This window comes from Heterodontus francisci, chromosome 13 (assembly GCF_036365525.1).
Source record: "Heterodontus francisci isolate sHetFra1 chromosome 13, sHetFra1.hap1, whole genome shotgun sequence".
NCBI lineage: Eukaryota > Metazoa > Chordata > Chondrichthyes > Heterodontiformes > Heterodontidae > Heterodontus > Heterodontus francisci.
Genome location: NC_090383.1, coordinates 20,231,450 through 20,243,900, shown reverse-complemented (window position 1 = coordinate 20,243,900; position 12,451 = coordinate 20,231,450). Strand labels below are relative to the sequence as shown.

General features: G+C 43.3%; 1 protein-coding gene across 14 annotated transcripts in view; it reads left to right on the top strand.

Annotated features, from left to right (window-relative positions):
• The first annotated feature begins 1,884 nt into the window (after positions 1–1,884).
• tab2 (TGF-beta activated kinase 1 (MAP3K7) binding protein 2) overlaps positions 1,885–12,451 on the top strand; it is a 33,952-nt gene continuing 23,385 nt past the window's right edge. For 2 of the 14 annotated variants that reach the window (XM_068044501.1, XM_068044487.1), the window contains exons 1-4: positions 1,909–2,014; positions 6,976–7,044; positions 9,391–9,479; positions 9,578–9,661. The gene's annotated coding sequence lies outside the window, so the exon portion shown is untranslated. Of the gene's footprint in view, positions 2,015–2,037; positions 2,170–6,975; positions 7,045–9,390; positions 9,480–9,577; positions 9,662–10,651; positions 10,809–12,451 lie in introns of those variants that run through there. The other 12 variants (XM_068044494.1, XM_068044489.1, XM_068044490.1 and 9 more) reach the window with 12 other exon arrangements.

Here is a 12,451-nt window from a genome sequence, read left to right as displayed (position 1 = left end):
GCAAATGCTGCCCCTGTGTGAACACACCCAAACCCACTCTCAACAGCCACACCCCCCCCCCCCAAACTGACTGGTCCCGGCAAGCTCACCCCCACTTACCTGCAGTCCAAGGCACCATGGCTGCTTCTGATTCCAGGTCTACTGCAGATCCATCAGTTGCCACTGCTCCCAGTGGTACTGCTGAGCTGTTGACCCTCTGATTGGCTGGTAGCTCTTGGAGGTGGGATCCCCGTCTTTAAAGGGACTCCAGCACCAGGCAGTTAACTGCCTGAGCATCGTAAAATGCAGCTGGGGGTCCCGAAAACAGCCGAGGCAGGGTTCCCCTAGCCTTTCTGGCCCAGCGTCGGGACCTCCACTACCTGCATAAAATCCAGCCCAATGCTTCAGTTGAGGCCGAACCAGAGTTTTATCAAAGTTCATCATAACTTCATTGCTTTTGTCCTCTATGTCTCTATTTATAAAACCCAGGATCCCATATGTTTTTTTAACTATTTTCTCAACCTGACCTGCCATCTTCAATGATTTGTGCACATAAACCTCAGGTCTCTATGTTCCTGCACTCACTTTAGAATTGTGCCCTTTATTTTATGTTGCTTCTCCTCATCCTTCCTACCAAAATGTACCATTTCACACTTCTCTGCATTAAATTTCATCTACCACGTGCCCACCCATTCCACCAGCCTGTCTATGTCCTCTTGAATTCTCTTACTATCCTCCTCCCAGTTCTGTGTCATCTGCAAGTTTGAAATTGTGCCCTGCACACCCAAGTCTTGGTCATTAATATACATCGAGAAAAGCAGCAGTCCTACTATCAAACGCTCAGGAACTCCACTGTATACCTTCTTCCAGTCTGAAAAACAGCTGTTCACCACTGCAAGTGTTGCAACAGCCTGCAACAGGACCTAGATAGGCGAGCAGAATTGGCAGAGAGGTGGCAGATGGAATTTAATACTGACAAGCGTGAGGTGATGCATTTTGGCAAAAGAAATAGGGCGAGGCCCCTATTAATGGCACAGTTCTAAAGAGTTTGCATGAACAGAGGGGCCTGGGGGTGCATGTGCATCAATCTTTGAAGGTGGCAGGTCATATTGAGAGAGTGGTTAGTGAAGCAAATGGGATCTTGGACTTCATAAACAGAGGCATTGAATAGGGAAGTTATGCTGAATCTTTATAAAGCTCTGGTTAGGCCCCAACTGGACTATTGCATCCAGTTCTGGTCACAACACTTTAGGAAGGATGTGAGTGTCCCTGAGAGGGTGCAGAGCAGATTTACCAGAATGAATCCAGGGATGGGGGATTTTAGTTACAAGGTTAAGTTGGAAAAACTGGAGTTGTTCCCCTTAGAACAAAGGAGATTGAGGGGAGATTTAATAGAAATGCTGGAACTGCAGTAGGCCTGGAATCAGGTGCAGCCATGGTGCCTCGGACTGCAGGCACGTGGGGACAGACGCGTTGGGGCCAGTCAGACAGGTCCCAACAAGGGGGTGGGGGGTGTGTTCACATAGGAATAGGATCGAGGGGCTCAATGGCCTACTGCTGTTCCTTTGTTTAAGGCAGCCAGGATATGGTATTTTTTTTTAACAACTTGTTCCGCCACATTCTCCTTCCCAAAAATATCAACTGATCTCCCATTGCTTTAAAATAATAGCCAAAGGCCCGTCAGATTCCCTGAGGATTAACACATTTATGTAATTGTTCCTACATGGTGCAGTGTTCCACATTTCCGAGGAGGGAGATGGACTGATTGCTTGATGGAACATTTTTACACCTGAGGGGAGAGTGCCATCTACCAACTCTCGCGGGATTTCCCGAGCCAGCTCTCGCGGATTTCCCGAGCCAGCACTCGCGAGCCTTTGCCGCTCTCGCGAGGTTTGGCGCCAGGCCCCGCCATGTTGTGATGGTATTTTGGTTTCGCTTGGATCGGTGACGGCCGCGGGTAGGAGCGGCCGGGCCGGGTGGGTGGAGCCGGCGGCTATCTGATTGGAGACGGGGGTGGGGAGGAGCGGCGGTGACGGTAAGGAGGAGGGGGGCGGCTCCTCGGTGTTGTGGCACCACATCGCGCAACCTGGAGTGGTGGCGGGCAAGAGAGGAACCCAGCAGCGGGGCCCGGAATCCGCGACTGGCCGTACTGTGCAGTCCCGTTGTCACTGGGGGCTGTAAGCTCTTAATGTCGGTCACTACCACTACTACTTGGTGCAGGCCCCCTGTTAGTGTGGGTCGCTGTGGTCTGAGTTCCCTGTCCTAGGCCCCCTGTTAGTGTGGATCACTGGTTGGAGAACTCTGCCCCAGACCCCCTATTAGTATGGGTCAGGGTGGTTGGAGTACCCTGCCTCATGCCCCCTGGTAGTGTGGGTTAGTGGGTCTGGCGTACCCTGCCCAGGCCCCAAGTGCTCAATTTACACACTTTGCACCTTTTGGGCTTAGCCGTTGAAACTGCTTGTGAGTTGCTATTTGCCCAGAGAGTCGGGATATTGTCAGTTATTGTAATGACAAACTTTGTATTATTCCCCTGGGGGTGCGGAGATGTGAGCTGCTTGTGTTTGTAGTTGAATTGGATTGAAGTTGACTTGCCTAACGATGGAAGATTTAACCTAGTCTGTCCTAACGTCTGGTCTCAGTAACCCACTGCTTGAGCTTACCAAGTCTTCAGTACTTCTATTACAACCCAGCTTGTCTCATTATTGAGCCCAGGAAAGGTAGACCAGTCTAATATAAAAGCAAAATACTGCGGATGCTGGAAATCTGAAATAAAAACAAGAAATGCTGGAACCACTGAGCAGGTCTGGCAGCATCTGTGAAAAGAGAAGCAGAGTTAACGTTTCGGGTCAGTGACCCTTCTTCGGAACCCTTCCCGAAGAAGGGTCACTGACCCGAAACGTTAACTCTGCTTCTGTTTTCACAGATGCTGCCAGACCTGCTGAGTGGTTCCAGCATTTCTTGTTTTTATTTAAGGTAGACCAGTCATTGTGGGGTTATGACTCTTGACTACTCTGCTGCAGATGAGCCAGCTAACCAGTGCCCTCGTAGTTTGATCCTACCTGGGCGAGCAGCAGGATGCTGGTCAAGCTCCAGTAGGGCCTACTTGGGGATTCCTAACCCTTGTTTTTTCTCAGTCTTTACCTAAGCTGATTGGACACTGAACACATTGATTTAGATGTGTTTGTTACCCTACTGATCAAAATAAATATAAAATTATAGAATCTTACAGCATAGAATGAGGCCATTTTAGATTAGATTTAGATTAGATTAGAGATACAGCACTGAAACAGGCCCTTCGGCCCACCGAGTCTGTGCCGAACATCAACCACCCATTTATACTAATCCTACACTAATCCCATATTGCTACCAAACATCCCCACCTGTCCCTATAATTCCCAACCACCTACCTACACTAGTGACAATTTATAATGGCCAATTTACCTATCAACCTGCAAGTCTTTTGGCTTGTGGGAGGAAACCGGAGCACCCGGAGAAAACCCATGCAGACACAGGGAGAACTTGCAAACTCCACACAGGCAGTACCTGGAATCGAACCCGGGTACTAATGGTGTTTGTGCTGGCTCTAACCAGTTGGTCCCGCTCCCCTCCTCTTTGCCATAGTCTTACAAATCTTTCATTTTCAAGTAACTTTGAAAGTTATTGAATCTGCTTCCACCTTCAGGCAGTGCATTCCAGATCATAATTTGCTAACAAAAGTTCTCCTCGTCTCCCCTTGGTTCTTCCAATTATTCAAAATATGCATTGTAGTTGGTGTTACCTTTGTAGGATTTTTCATCTTCTTGGTAATGATTATGCTTGTACATGGTGAATGATACTAACTTTTGTGTTTGTCACATTGATTGCAAACCCTTTTCCACAAAAGTCTCTTACTTTTTCTTAGACATTGTGACATTTTTAAAGAAAGAAAAAAAGACTTGTCGATATAGCTCCCTTCAGGACTTAACAACCAATGAAATATTTTTGGAGTGTAGTCACTGTTGTAATGTAGGAAATGCAGTAGCCAATTTGTGCACAAGCTCCCACAAGCAGCAGTGTGGTAATGATCAGATAATCTGCTTTTATTGAGGTTGGTTGAGAGATAAATATTGGCCAAAGCACCTTGTTCTTCACAATAGTGCCTTGGAATATTTTGCATCTACCTGAGAAGGCAGACAGGGTCTTGGTTTAACATCTTATCCAAAAGATGGCACCTCCAATAGTGCAGCACTCCCTTGATACTACTGGAGTGGATTTGAACCCACAAACACTTTGACTCCAAGAGGTGTATGCTACTGCTGAGCCATGGCTGGCATTTGACTGGGCTGTTATTTCTATGAGCCTTATGCCTGTAGTAGACTCAGCTCAATGTGATTGGATGAGGAGGGGTAATAGCCCAGGCTCTTTGTGAAAGGTGAATCTTGAATTGTACACATGCAGTATTTTGTACTTTTATTTAGTCCAAACTGCATGGAAAGTTGTAAACTTGTTGCAGTCTAGTGAATACATTTCTGGAATTATTGCCTTGTTTGTGTTCTGTTAAATTCTTTTGGCCATCATAGAACGTCCAGCATCAGAACTGAGCAATCAGCCCATCAAGTATGTGCTAGTATTTTTGTACACATGAGCCACCTAGAAAAATCCCATTGCCCCTTTAATGCTCTTCCATTTCCAGCAATGATCTAATTCCATTTTTAGAGAACTTATTGGCTCTGCTTTGGGCATGGTTTGTGGCAGAGAATTCAGTTTCTACATAGTAAATTTTTTAGTCTCCACTTTAATTCTTTGTCTGATTATCTTAAATCAGTATCCTCTAACCACCATTTCGATGATCAGTGGAAACGCTATTTAACCGGTGTAATCGTGAAGATTTCTATCTGCTCTCCTGCGGGCAGAGAAGGTTAAGGGGATATTTAATAGAGGTGTTCAAAATTAGATGTTATTTTGACAGTAGATAGAGAGAAACTGTATCCCTATTTAGTAACTCGAGGACACATATTTAAGATAATTGGCAAAGGGAGATGAGGGGAAATTCTTCTTGTGCCGCGGGTTCTGATGATCGGGAATGCATTGCCTGAAAGGGTGGTGGGAGCATATTCAATCGTAACATGCAAAGGGGAATTAAATATAAGCTTGGAAAGGAAAAGAACTGCAAGGCTATAGGAAAGAGATGGGGAATGGGGCTAATTGAATAGCTCTTTCCAAGAGCCAGAACAGGCACAGTGGGTTGATTGGCCACCATCTATGATGTAAGGTTCTGTGGTCTCCCCTTGACCTGCTGAGCTCCAGTGAAGAAGCCTGAACTTCCTTCATATCTGGAACTCTTTATCCCTGGTAACATAGAAAATAGGAGCAGGAGTAGGCCGTTCGAGCCTTCTCTGCCATTCATTATGATCATGGCTGATCATCCAACTCAGTAACCTGTTCCCGTTTTCCCCCCATATCCTTTGATCCCTTTTGCCCCAAGAGCTATATCTAACTCCTTCTTGAAAACATACAATGTTTTGGCCTCAGCTGCTTTCTGTGGTAGTGAATTCCACAGGCTCACAACTCTCTGGATGAAGAAATTTCTCATCTTAGTCGTGAAAGTTTTACCTCAAATCTTTAGACTATGACCCCTGGTTCTGGACTCCCCCACCATCGGGAACATCCTTCCTGCATCTACCCTGCCAAGTCCTGTTAGAATTTTATAGGTTTCTATGAGATCCCCCACCCCCCCCTCATTCTTGTGAACTCCAGCGAATATAATCCTAACCGACTTAATCTCTCTACATACGTCAGTCCCACCATCCCAGGAATCAGTCTGGTAAACCTTCGCTGCACTCCCTCTATAGCAAGAACAGCCTTCCTCAGATAAGGAGACCAAAACAGCACACAATATTCCAGATGTGGCCTCACCAAGGCCCTGTATAATTGCAGCAAGACATCCCTGCTCCTGTACTCTAATCCTCTCGCTATGAAGGCCAACATACCATTTGCCTTTTTTATCTCCTGTTGCACCTGCATGCTTATCTTCAGCGACTGGTGTACGAGAACGCCCAGGTCTCGTTGCATGTTCCCCTCAGTTGATAGCCGTTCAGATAATTTGCCTTCCTGTTTCTTCTAGCAAAGTGGATAACCTCACATTTATCCACATTATACTGCATCTGCTATGTATTTGCCTACTCACTCAACTTGTCCAAATCACCCTGAAGCCCCTCTGCATCTTCCTCACAACTTGCCCTCCCACCCAGTTTTGTGTCATCTGCAAATTTGGAGATATTACATTTAGTTCCCTCATCTAACTCATTAATATATATTGTGAATAGCTGGGGTGCTAGCACTGATCCCTGCGGTACCCTAATGAACCTATCCTCTACCCTTTTCATTGCTTTTATACCCTCCTTATAATGCAGGGCTCAAAACTACAAAATAGACCAACTGTGGACTATCAACCGTTTCATACAAATTCCTTTTACATTCAGATACAAAATCACAAATTTCTTTTGTCTGACCTTATCTACTTGCACTGATATCTTTAATGACTAGTGTATCTGCACACCAAGGCCCCTTGCTCCTCTATCCCATTTAAAATCTTACAGTTTATTTCCTTTCCTGATTCTTGCTTTCAAACAATATCACTTGACGTTTTTCTACATTGAACTGCATCTGCCACCTGTCTGTCCATGCTGCCTCTCTACCTCAGCCCCCTTGCTGTCTTCCCATGATCCTCAGTGTAATTTGCTATACCTCCAAATTTCTTGTCATCTCAATACTGATGCCTCAATTCCTAAGTCCAGGTCATTCATATGTGAATAATAAGAGCAATTCCAACATAGATCCCTGTGGAACACCACTGACCATATTTTTACTCATTGCTTTCTTCCTAATTCCCTTAATTTCAAGTGGCAGTATCTTTCCTCGAAATCTCTTGTGCATATTACATTTTATTTTAGATCCATCTGAAGTACACCCACTTCATTTCCTTAATCTTTCCTTTCTGTTATTTAATAATTCTAGAAGGTTGATCAAGTTCGACCTGCCTTTTGGACATTTGTGCTGACTGACCTTGGATTAGCACAATTTTCTGTAAGTACTTTTTTTCCTATATTGTATCTTGGCAACAACGAAACTGGCACATATTTCCTTTCCACATAGTTTTAGTAAATTATAGTTATAACCTCCGTCCTTGGGATCCTTGGATATAAATTATTAGGTCCCTGTGATAGTCCCATCATTCTTTCAGTAATACCCCCACAAATACTTCTGCACCCACCTCTGGCAGTTCTGCAATCCCATTATCTCCCTCTTCTGTGAAAACTGAGAGAAAATACTTAATGTTTCTACTGTTTCTTCACTCTCCATGTCAGTTTTGCCTTCTCCATCTATTGGCAGTCAGTCTTGCCCCTACCTGATTATCTTAACTTTTTGCTTCTAATGAGCTAATAGTCTTTTTATTGCCCTGTGTATTTAGTTTATTTTCTCCCATGTTGTTTTTTAATTTTCTATTATATTTTGTATGCCCAGGCTTTTTCTAATGTTTGCTCTCTAAATGCTAAATGGTTGTTAGCAACATTGAAGTTCACACACAAGGAGGCCATCTTTCTTGCTGTTTAGAACAATCCCAAAATAATCCAGCTACCCTCCACAGTCTTGTATCTTTCTCTAGATTTTTTTTTTAGATTTAGAGATACAGCACTGAAACAGGCCTTTTGGCCAACCGAGTCTGTGGCGACCATTGACCACCCATTTATACTAATCCTACACTAATCCCATATTCCTACCACATCCTCACCTGTCCCTATTTTCCCCTACCTATACTAGGGGCAATTTATAATGGCCAATTTACCTATCAACCTGCAAGTCTTTTGGCTGTGGGAGGAAACCGGAGCACCCGGAGGAAACCCACGCAGACACAGGGAGAACTTGCAAACTCCACACAGGCAGTACCCAGAATTGAACCCGGGTCGCTGGAGCTGTGAGGCTGAGGTGCTAACCACTGTGCCGCCCAAATCTCTGTTTTAAATATCAAATTTTACCTTAACGCAATGGTTTCTGTTGCAACCACTCACTATGGCTAAATATTCCATGCTGCAGTAAGGCTCACTGTAAAGAAAATTCTCCTATCACCTCTCCTAATGTCTATTTTAACCCCCAGCCAGAGGAAATGGTCTTTTTCTATACATTTTATCAAAACATTTTAGATTAAAAAAGAAACTGAATTAAGTCTCCTCTTGGTCTTCTCCGCTCTGATGGAAACAGTACCAGTACCTCAAGTATTTCCTCATAAGTATATCTTCTCATCCCTGTTGGCATCCTGGTGAATCTATGCTGTACCCGCTCTCTGGTTCCAATGTTCTTTTTACCACGGGATCGCAAAACTGAACTGTTGCTTGGTACAATATGGTGCAGGGGGAAAGAGGGAAGGGGAGAGTTCAGAGGTTGAAAGTAGTAGTAATGGAGTTGGCTTTTTGCTGTGCTAAGTACTAGGTTATGTGGGAGGAAGAATATGGCTGTTGCTGAGTGTAAGAAAGTTTGCAGGTGTTGATTGGGTTGAGACGCTGGCTCCATGGACAGTATGTTTTCCATTGCTTAGTTTTTCTGTGGTCAGTTCTTGGTTTTATTATGTTAACTGGCCCCCTTACTCTTATTGCCCCAAAAGTGGAGGTTGGAATATTGTGATTGAGGGGTAAAATAAAATTCTTAAGAAGTACAGGGTGCAACATAAAGCCTCTTAAAACACAGACATGGGAGGATGATATGGAGAAGCAGGGGTTCGATGGAAAGGTCTGGCTGAGGATTGGTGTAAGGATATGCAGGTATAGATACTTCACGGCAATCGCAGTCTGACATTCTATATAGACCCAAAAATTGGATTATAGCGATGTGGAGTGGTTAGGGGGGAAAAAGGGAAATGAAGGGTTTGCAGAGATGGTTGTTGCTAAGGTCAGGACCTGATTATCTTTGAGGTGGAAAGAACTGTCAGTGAGCAGCTGTTGCCCAGTCATCCAAGATGAGATCTGTGCCTTGCTGCAGCATGATAGATCTTGCTGAAGTTTGCTTAGCAGTGCTACTCCTGCGTGTTCTTGCTCACTGCCAGAGGCCAGCCTGTTGCTTTGTACCTCACTATTGTTCCAGAAGCCTGTGCATTCTGCATGTCTCACTGTGATGTAGCTCATTTCCATTGTAAATCGGTTTGTGCTGCTGGTCTTGGCAGCATTAACTAAATTTTCAAAGGTCTTTCTTCAGATCACTTTGGGTAATGCTCTCGGCAGGTCTTGCTGTCGGTGGCTTTGTGTACTCCTTTCTCTGTCTATAAGGGTGAATTATTCAGGAAGGCAGGGCGTATTCGGTTCTTGTTGTTTGTCTTGCAGACTGTAATGGGAAATCCTGAAGGAGGGAGATGAGAAAAAATAATTTTTTCTTAACATGCAGGAGAGGAAGATTTTTAAGAATATATAAATGTCAGAAAATCATTTTGAGGAAATGGAGAGATGTTTGTTTGAAGGCAGTGGAGAGCGAAGGTAAGACGAGAGGGGAAAGTCAGAAATAATTTTTTTTTATATAGATTGTATAAATTTTAATATATATTTACTAATTCCCCTCTTGGTCATCTATGTAGACAAACTTCTTCTGAAATTGGGAGATGCAGTTGGGAGTACCAGGAGCAGGAGTCAGTCACATGGGAAGAATGAGTCAATCTGAGGTAAGTAAAGAAGAAAGACAGACTTGCAGTTATCTCGCACCTTTCATGACCTCAGGACACCCCAAAGCACTTTATAGCCAATGCCGTACGTCTTGAAGTGTAGTCCTGTTGTAATATAGGAAAAGCAGCAGCCAATATGTGCACAACAAGGTTCCACAAACAGAATTGTGCTGAGGACCAGTTCATCTGTTTTACTGATTTTGGTTGAGGGATTGGACAGCACACTGGGAAGAATTCTTCTGTTTTTCTTCAAAGTAGTGCCATGGGATCTTTTTAATATTCACCTGAGAGGCGGATGGGACCTCGGTTTAAAATCTCTTCCAAAAGGCGACACCTTTGACAGTGTGGCACCCCTTTAATAATGCAGTGGAGTGTTATTTTGAAATTTTGAGTTTGCCTTTGAGTAGCTTCATTTCATGTTTTAGGTTCAAAGCCTCAGTCTTTCTCAAAAGCCTGAGACTGAAGTTGATACTTTCCCCTGTTGAAAGGATTTTTTGCAGTGTGTTTTTTTAATCTTGCACTACGAGTATTCTCCTGAGTGCGAGTGGAAGGTTGACGTCCCTTTGTGTTCTCAACTCCCTGGAAGCTATAGTGCTAAAAGTAGCAACATTAAGCATGATACAAAGTGTGGCAGCAAGTGACTGAAGGTGGCAAAACTGACAGGAGACTTGTAGGAGATTCATAATATCTGCAAGACATCTAATATATAAAAACAATGCATTAGCTTGATTTTAGTTTAGTTCCTGCATCATACTTCCCTGTTGCACCTCAGGTCATGCTGTAAAAGCAAATATCTGTAAATTTCATGTGATCCACTCATGAAGTCTAATTAACACAAAAAAGTGAACAATTCAAAATAGGGGTGAGTGGGCATGCCTTCCCCCCCAGCCTGTTGACTACAGGCACAAAATATGCTTTCTCTTAGCCAATTTTAATTGTTAATTTGAAATTTATGAGTTTATCTTTGAGCAACTTCATTTAATGTTTTAGGTTCAAAGCCTCAGTCTTTCTCAAAAGTCTGGGACTGAAGTTGATACTTTCCCCTAAGATCTTACCCTGTTGAAAGGATTATTTGCAGTGTGTTTTCAATCCTGCACTACGAGTATTCTGCTGAGTACAAATGGAAGGCTGGTGTCCCCTCGTGCAAGTGTGTCCCTTTGTCCTGTACCAGTATTTCTGCTTGTTTTTGTCCAAAGAAAGCTTGAGAATGAATATTCAGTTGTTTTCCAGATAACTTTTATATTTGTTGTCATATTATCCTGTGATTAATCGAATGAAATGCTTAATTTTACTTCTCCTGGCCAATGTTTATCCCTTAACTAAGACCGAAGAAACAAATTATCTTGTCCCACTGACACCAATCTGACTATGACCTTACCATGTGCAAAATTGGCTGTTGTGTTTCCTACAATACAACATGACTACACTTCAGAAGTACTTTGTTGGCTGCGAAGCACTTTGGAACATTGTGAAAGGTGCTATATATCTAAGTCTGTCTTTCTAAGTCAGTCAGAGAGAGAAACACAAACAGATGGATGAGTCACAGCAATTGTTTTGTAACAACCAGGTGAGAAAGAGGTCTAGGGGTTCCCTTTCGGCCTTCACCTGGTCTTGCCATAACAGCGCTTAATTTTAAACACCATGTTTTTTTAGCTCCCCCTTGGTGAATCCTTGTTCACTACTTTCTAATTATAAGGCAACGAACCAGCACGAACAGGCTTTCTTAGAAGAAAAGTTGAAATTTATTAAACTTAAACTCTAATTCAGTTGGTGCCTACAGATACACGTATACCTGAAGAGTTTTTTGTTACAGTTCTTCAAGCTCACTGTGGAGTCCTTGATTGTAGGTAGATCTTGCTTTTCGTTGGGGCCCAGTATTCTTCTTAAACCTTGCTCGCTGTAGGTGACATTTCTCTCTTGGGGCTCATGCGTCTTCAGTGGATTCAAAGGTTTGAGAGAAAGAAATGGGAGCAGGCAAGAGAGATCTTCAGTCCAGGAGCAAACAGACGCACTCAGTTCAAACTGTTTGTACAATTCAGAAAACCTCGGGTTGCCAAGCAGGTTAGTCATGTGACTAACTGGTCTGACCACATCTTGGTTCTGTGGATTGTATCATCTTAGCAGGGCCTGGAATGCTCCTCTTGCACATAATACCTGGTGATCAAGATCCATTGTGGGTTGAATGTTTCAGGGATTGGTCCTTTGTCCTTCCAATCACCGTCTGTTAATATGCAAATGTATTTTCCAGCCACGGCTGATCTGTTTAATAAGTCCTTTCTTCATGCCAGTAAGGTTCAATGTTCCTGACAAAATTAATGTGCCTCATTCTGGGCAGGTTGGGGACAGTTTATTTTCACTTAACATTTAATTCCAAAACACTGATTGCAGAAAAGTTATTTATTTTTCTTAGTGGAATAATTCAGTGTATCTAAGCTTATCGTTTCAGGTTTTTTTTCCCCAAAATGATTTTAAACCTAGTTGGAAGAGCAATTTGAGTTACTGGTTTTGGCTTTGCTGACACTATTTTCATGTAGTTTTTGGGTTCTGCTGATTGGTTGCTGCCCACATCAATCATGGTAATTCCTTCTGAGTTGAATGAACATTTGCAGTGCTGTTTGTAAGCTCTGACCCTCCGGCACTGAAGTTGAAAAAAGCAAAGTTAAGAGTTCTGGTCTGGAATGCAGTACCTGAAAGGGTGGAGGAAGCAGATTTAATAGTAATAGTTTCAAAAAGGAATTGGATGTACACTTGAAAAGCAAAATTTTTCAGGGCTGTTGGGAAAGAGCAGGG